Here is a 6,000-nt window from a genome sequence, read left to right as displayed (position 1 = left end):
GCAGGAGACGTCAGGTGTTCAAGGAAACTATGAAACCAAAACGGCACGTCTCTGATGGTGCTATAGCGGAACCAACGCGCATTTTGGGAGCAGTCATTTCAGATACGCATTTATTTGCACGTGCGATGATAACGACATTGGACACCATCGCTCAAGTCAAATTCTCCTATTCGCCGTCGGTGGAACGATGCGTCTCCGATCGGTATGGCCTCTAAAAGCTCCCATTTCCAATTACCAATATTCTTTAACTCGCCGTTGGAAAGCGCATTTCCTCCAATGTCCCCATGACTTCTAAGTCGTATCGACCGCTCGTATTCCACTGATCCCAGACTTAATCCTGAGAGTCGGGAGAAAATGAAAAAAGATTCCGCTTTAATTATTCAAAACAAAAGCTCCGCTCGTCCAATCGGGAACACTCACGTCGGGGGAAGTGGAGGACGTGGTTTCGGCGCGATGTCACAGCGGAGCTGTACAGTTGTACTTCTGAACTCTGAATGGTGTTTTTGTTTTTTATTATTATTTATTTTCTTTGTATTAATAATGAATAAGGCCACCCCGTGCTGCCTCCCGAGCATTCTCCAGACGTTCTGACTGTGTTGTAGATACGTTACGAGAGCTGCATGCAGTGGCTGTGTGCTGGCTCCTGATTTAGCTGTAAAATACTTTGTGGTGATGTGTTCAGTTCAGCCAGTGCTGCTTTTTTCAAGTGATGTACTTTTATCTTCAGTTGTTGTTTTTTTTTTTTTTTTTTTTTTTTACGTTTTCCTTCTTTTTAAATTGTTTTTTTTTTTGTTAATTTGTATTTGAATATCTGAGAAATTGTGCACTGAAATGAAAAAGGAGGAACATTAATTTTAGAAAATGCATCTTGTGTTCTTTTGCTATATGGCCAATTTTATTAGCTTTTTTTTGTTACTCTTATCGAATAGTTACCAACCATTGTGACCGTCAAAAAAGGCGATTGTCAATTTATTGCAATAAAATGCAAAAACTGTGTTTCCATATCAGCCATTTGTTTCCCAACGTTTAGAAATGACCCATTTGAAGCAGCATTTATCTTCAGTTTAATTAAAACACCATCATGTACCAAGGGCCTTTCACTCACCTGGTGTTTGTTCCTTCACTGCAAGGTTAATGTTAATGTTCCAGGGCTCATGAACTTTGACCTCATCTGCAATACAAGCTTGTATTTACTCTGCATGTCCAATTGGGGGTGGGGGGGTGAGAGAGCACGAGAGTGGGCACAGCACCCTGACGGAGGGATAAATGATACTCCAAGGGCCTCCTTTAGGCTAACCAGGAGCTTTCTGACAGCCTTGGCAAATCACATCTCACCCCTCATAACTCATTGCATCTCTCTCTCTCTCTCTCTCTCTCTCTCTCTCTCTCTCTCTCTCTCTCTCTCTCTCTCTCTCTCGCTCTCGCTCTGCAAATGCAGTACACACTCAATCATTGCAGCGGTTCCCCCAGAATCGCCAATCAATCGTTCCCCTGGACCCGCTACGTTAACTCATGTGTATGCACACATGACGCTGGCGTGACTGCCGGGGCCCCCAAAAACAAGGTTCCATTACCCTCTCCATAACTCAAGGTGACAAAGGAGGGAAAATAGCAGCTATTTTCAAGGGGGATAACAAAACAAAATCACATGTGATGCATGTGTGTGTGGGGGTTGAGTGGATCGTTCCCACGGAGCTGGTGGCAGAGCCATCTCATGTGTCACTGCTGCTCCGCCGCCACCGTGCTGATCGCCCTGATGATACCGCTGTCATCGACACCGTCACTCTCCTCCCATCACGACGCCGAATGCAAAAAAAAACCCCATTGAACGCTATTTTAGTAGCTCCCCCTCCACTCACTCCATCCGGTTCTCCTTTATGGGTGGAACAGGGAGTTTTACATAGGGGGTGAGAAACGCTCGCAAATCCATAGCGCTCATAAAGGACGGAGACACTAGAGGGCACACATGGGCAGACAGTACGTAACGATCTGGAGCGCTGGGGCAGCAGGCGGGCCAGCAGATGATGATTTATTACCGGTAAGCGGAAGCGCTGGAGAGAATATAAAAGAAGGACGGGGGACGTCTCTTCCCCGGCTCATCCACTGCAGAAAAACCGGGAGACGCTTGCTGCTCTAACTAGGCCCGAGAGCTGAAGCAATAAAGAAGAAAAATCCTTAATGATGGTCGTAGACGAGAGATCCACTGTATGAATATCCAACGGGCGAGATTGCTGTCATGAGAAAACGTGAATATTGATTTTTTTTGCGGGGGGAAGAGTTCACCGCCCACGCTGAACAGAGACACCGAGGTAGTTTTGTTTTTCCACAAATACAGACATATAGACAGTCGTAACCATAGCCGTTTGGCACCGACCGGCCCATTGAGGCCGGTTTGTTGCCTTTGTGTCTCACTGCGTCGCCGTGACTCACCCGATGATGTCTGCGGGTGCATCTAGACAAGCCGCCCGGCGCCGGAAAAAAAATCACCACGGCGGTGCATCCACACTGGCAACTTCTTATGACAACATGAACAGCCACACTGCGTGCACACTGCACATTGATTGTCATAAACAACAGTATTGTGTGCAAGTTGCCGCTCCGCAGAAATAAGCTACACACACATAAGAAAAACGATGTTGCCACACGGCAGACACAATAAGCATGAAAACAGAATAATGTAACCACCCCCTGTGGCATCCCTTGAGCCTAATAGAGCTGGATGTGGCGTCTCCCTGCGGATTTGAATCTCCTCAGCAAATACCGTCATCTTCCCACTCCCCGTTGCACTTCTCAGTCAGATCCTTTTCAAGACTCAGCTGAACCAGGTGAGCTGCGCGTGGGCGGAGCACACTCCTTCTGTGATCGCCGAAGACGCCTTTTCAAAGCCGAGACGGGCGTTCTCACAAGTGGAGGCCCCGAATGCTAAAGCAGACTTGACCGCTCATAAGACACCTGGCACCGCCTGCAGGCTCTTGTGGCCAGAAGTGTCTTTAAAGCCTAATTCCCCCGCCCTGCGAGGGCGGAGAACACCCTTCCACGCGCAAGCGGCTAACCCCACGTCGCGTCCAGCGTCTGTGAGCTTGGTGCCGGTCAACTCCAAGAGACGCGCCGTCCAAAAAACAGCGCCGTACCGCAATGATACGACCGTAGAACAACCTCCGTCGCTCCGGCGTCTCGTTTCCCGCGCTCCCGTTGATCGCTCAACAGCCTTGCCTCGTAGATACGTTGTGGTGGTTGTGCGTCTTTTCTTGCTTCCTGGGATGTCTGCATCCATAGGCCGACACTGATCCCGAAGCGCTGCGGCGCTCAAACCCAGCCCGTGGCGGGGTCGACCCGTCCGACTGCTGTCGAGATGTCCGTGTCCCGGGACTGCAACAGCCTGTTCGCCGTAGGTGCCGTCACCCTGAATCTAGGCTTTGAAACGGCGCGCCGCAATCCCCCGGCCTCCGCCCTCACGTCTGCTGGAAAATGACCGCGTTTGTTCAACCCGGTTTCGACAGTCGAGATAATGTGGATTCGAGTCCAACCCGCACTGCCCCCGAGCGTCCAGCCGGTCGAGCAGACGTTTCGGTGCTTCACCCTTGTAGTGAATCGTGGCTGTGGACTTCCCTCATAAACTCGGGACAGAAGGTTACAATTTTGGAAGAGATGAGAGACGGGCTCCTCGACATTGCACGCACTTCAACGAGATGGAGTTGGTGGTTGAAACGATGCGTGCACGTAGGGAATTTCCCCCGATTTCCAATTCGCCCCGAAACGCTTTCCGTCCATCCTCCGTCCTTACCCCCCGACGTTAACGAGGCTCCGTCATACACTTGACTGAGTGTCTTCCTTGCGCTCAGTCCAGATTTAGCACCGCCAGTTCAGAAAGAATGGTCTGCGCGACGGTGTTTGCATCTCGTGTATCTGCCGCGGCGACTGTTATTTCATCGTTTCCATCCACAAACCGAATCGCTTCGGAAATATTCTCCACGGCTGTAGGGTCCCTCCTTCCATCCACTTCAATTGTACACGGAGAATCCTCTATTTCCCCTGACAACAAGTTCTGTATCTAAGGTTGGGGGTTAGTGTTCAAAGAGCGACGGGAACGTCCCACTTCCTGGCTCCGTCACGCTTTTCAAAAGGATCCCGGTCACCTCTAAGAGGGAGCTGATTAATAGCCCAAAATGTTTTCATGTCAACAGTAGATACCACATAACGGTTCCGAGCCGGCTGTTCCGCGTGCACGACTGTACTCATTTCCTGGCTGGTCGCCTCACGCACCTGTCTCTCCCTCGCCAAAGAGATCTCACACAAAGACGTGCTCTTTTGAAGTGGCACGTCTGCGCAAAACCTTTGACAGTAAAAAGCTGAATCCGATGAAGTGTTGTTTCCCAAATTGTATTCGCCGTGGAAAACAAAGGGGGCCGCAACAGCTCTGGCAGAATATTCCAGACGAGGGCCCGTTTACGGTACCGCGTATTCGCAAAAATGTTGTCTCTTCCCGGAAATCGTGTGAGCTGGAAAGGCGCCCGGTTTTACCTGCCATCTCTGGTTGCGGTGCCGGCGGCGCAGCGGCGAGGGAGGAGGGCGGTGATGGTGGCGCGGGGAGCGGCGCTTGTCGTGTGCCAGCCGAGGAAGACGGCTTGCTTTCCTCGAACCCTTTCCTGATCTGCACTTTTTTTTTTTTTTGTTGTTGTTGTTGCCGAGCGGTGGCGGCTATCAAGTTTGCCAGGAGGCCGAGTGAAGCACCGGGGAAATGGCACCGGCGCTCCACGCGGCTTTCTTGCGTTTCCATAGTAACTCTCCGTCGATACGTTCAAATCTCGACTCGAGAAGAGGCGATGACACAAATAAAAAATGTTCAATTCCATTTATTTAATATAAACAATTATAACTTAAATTGAACCTTGTAGCAGGAGTGATTTAGGTGTTTGCGATCAAGATTTTATTCAGAATATAACTGTTTATAATATTTTAACATTTGAGGGTGAAACAGCCGCCAGTGTGTGTGTGTGTGTGTGTGTGTGTGTGTGTGTGTGTGTGTGTGTGTGCGCGCGTACAGCTGAACAACAAAAACATTGATGGGTTCAGCTCATTCATTATGGATCACAACACGCGCACACACCAACTTACGCGCGCCCAACACACACACACACACACACACACACACACACACACTGCCGTAGCGGTTTCATCTCATCCATAATAGATGGGGACTAAAATCCTGCGTGTACTTTCCTCCGGCTCCTCTCCGAAGACGGGGGCCAGGTTGGCGCTGAGGTTATTCCTATGGCAACCCCAGGTATCCGCTCCCGCCAGTTCTCCCCGTTTCTCCGAACTCCCCAGGAAGGTGGTTGTCGCCGTTTTTTAACTTTCGTCGTTTAAAATAAACAAAAAAAACAAAAAACAGCCGAGGCAAACAGAAGCGGTGACATTTTCACTTTTTTTTTTTTTTTGTGACCACCAGAAGTTGCATGCGGCGACTTTTGCGCCGTATGCCGATAAATGTTTTTGACACGAGAACAAACGACAACCTGCGGACTCGTTCAGCTCGGGAGCGGTGTAGGAGGGTTTGTTTCTGCTCTGGGTGACTCGGGGCCATGTTCACACGCAGCCGCCCGCCGTCTCCTGGAAACACGGAGCATTTCCGTCCCATCGACTCGGCCCAAACCGCCGAGATGCGTTTTGGTTGGACCCAGCAGGTCGGTGCGGCTTTCAAGCGTCAAACACCTCTCAGTACCAGGCTTCATGCGAGCGTATAAAATATTGATATCGACAGCGAGAGAAATAATACAACTGCTGCTGTCGTGCGCCTCGAGGCCTTTTTTTTTTTTTTTTACATGTCGTCAAAGGAACCCGAAGCAAACCAGAGCGAGCGGTAACCCGGCGACGATTTGCTTCCCTCCGTGCCCCACGGAAGCCCCGGATACAGGAGCGCACCTCGCCGCTGGGTAAAGCAGAGAGATCTTCTTGTAACGTAATTCAAAAATAATTTGTTTTTTAATCGCTAATAAGCTG

This window comes from Zeus faber, assembly GCF_960531495.2.
Source record: "Zeus faber genome assembly, chromosome: 18".
Taxonomy (NCBI): domain Eukaryota; kingdom Metazoa; phylum Chordata; class Actinopteri; order Zeiformes; family Zeidae; genus Zeus; species Zeus faber.
The sequence above is the reverse complement of the archived record's forward strand: the minus strand, read 5'-3'. Positions refer to the sequence as shown.